Here is a 1,724-nt window from a genome sequence, read left to right on the forward strand (position 1 = left end):
TTGGTTTGAAGAGATGTGATAGCATTTACAGCACAGCTGGGCTTCCCCTCGGCAATCTCTGCTTGCCTCAGGGCGTACTGTGAAAGACCCCTTGTGTTTCTGGGCCAGTTCCACCTTACCTAATCCACCTTTATCATTTAGCATTCTGTCCCTCTATTGACATGTTTATTTTATACAGCATTTCCTCTATTGGAAGTACCATACATAAATAAATATTTGTAAGAATTACTCTCTGCTTTGTTCTGCTGTCTGTGAGAATTCAGATTTTCTGGTGGGCAGAATTGTTTTCTGGTTTTAAATCACAAATCTCTGAACCGGTGGCACTTTCTTCCCTTGCAACCCCCCTGCTTCTTGCTTTTCTCGTGTAGACAATGATCGCTGAGAAGGGGATCTGAATGCTTGCTTCATTAACGGAATATAGTCTGCTCTCAGATACATATTCTTGGGCTAAGTGATGGATGAAAGAGATCATGCACTGCGCTGTCTATGGGGGAGCAGTATACAGAGAAACATTTTTTGGAGAATGACAGTTTGACCCAGCTGTGCACAGCTGTCTGGGTTACAGGAAGAGGTTGCCAAACTTGGGGCTGAACTAACATTTTCCTAGTGTGTAGCCAGAAGGACTCAGGACCAATGGGTATTGTGCTCTTCTGCTAGCAGATGGGAGACGGAGTCAGATTTCAAAGCTGATGTCACTCTAGATGTACCCCTGCAGTAACCTCAGCTCTTCAGTATCTCTCCGTCTCCTAGCAGATGCAGACACTAACCCACACACTAGAATAGTGTTAAGAATTACAGCAAAAAGTTTACCTTAAGGAAGATCGAGCCCCGCTCTCCTGCGGTGATACCTAAAGGTCCCTCCCCCAGTCGAGAATTCCTGAGGTTGATCTCAGATATCCCTCAGAGGTGTGCCTTGGTCCGGTAGCTGGTTCCCGGCATGGACTTAGCCCCCCAGTGTAGCTGAAAAGCAGCGGGTGCAGAAACGAGCACGGCGATGAAGGTAATTCCCTCTCCCCCTGCAGCTGGAGATCGTTCAGCACACAATCGGTAAGCACCGAGACCAGGTAAGAAAAAATCTTTAAATTCAGGTCTCCGGTCTCCACAGCTCGGATTGCCATATCGAATCCATCCCGGTGAGGTTAAAAGGAAGCACCAATCGGGTTGAGCAGCCTTGGTTAGGCTAAGCCCCAATCCGGTGCAAGGGTCCACACAGGTGGAGACCCTCGGGGGGGGGGGGGCACCATCTTCCCTTCTCGTCGACGGTATGCGCGGGGCAGGCCGAGCGGCCGATGCGCCTAACTTGCGCTTGCGTCCAATACAGATGTGCGCATAGCGGCGCACACAACTGAGCGCACAGCCGCGTTTACAACTGCACGCATGCAAACACATAGAAACAATGGCACCAGTGCCCAAGAAGGCCAGAAGGCACTCTCTTTGCATAGCCTGCCACATAAGAGCCGCGCAGCCTGAATTGGAGTCCTGCCTGTGTCAACATTGCAAAGAAGCCCAGGGGTTCCAAAGCCTGGTCCCTTACTGTCGGGAGATGGTTCCGGAGCTACTGAAGATAGCTCACCGGATCTTTGCATCTCCGAGATGGCTTCCCCACAGGAGGGCACCTCTGGGGCCCCTACTCTGACTCCCCCTGGGATTAACAAGGACCCAGGGACCTTCTTCAGCTTGGAATTTTTCCAAGGGCTGCAAGGCTTTGTTCAGGTGCAATCAGC

Source organism: Rhinatrema bivittatum, chromosome 5, assembly GCF_901001135.1.
Source record: "Rhinatrema bivittatum chromosome 5, aRhiBiv1.1, whole genome shotgun sequence".
NCBI classification, from domain to species: domain Eukaryota; kingdom Metazoa; phylum Chordata; class Amphibia; order Gymnophiona; family Rhinatrematidae; genus Rhinatrema; species Rhinatrema bivittatum.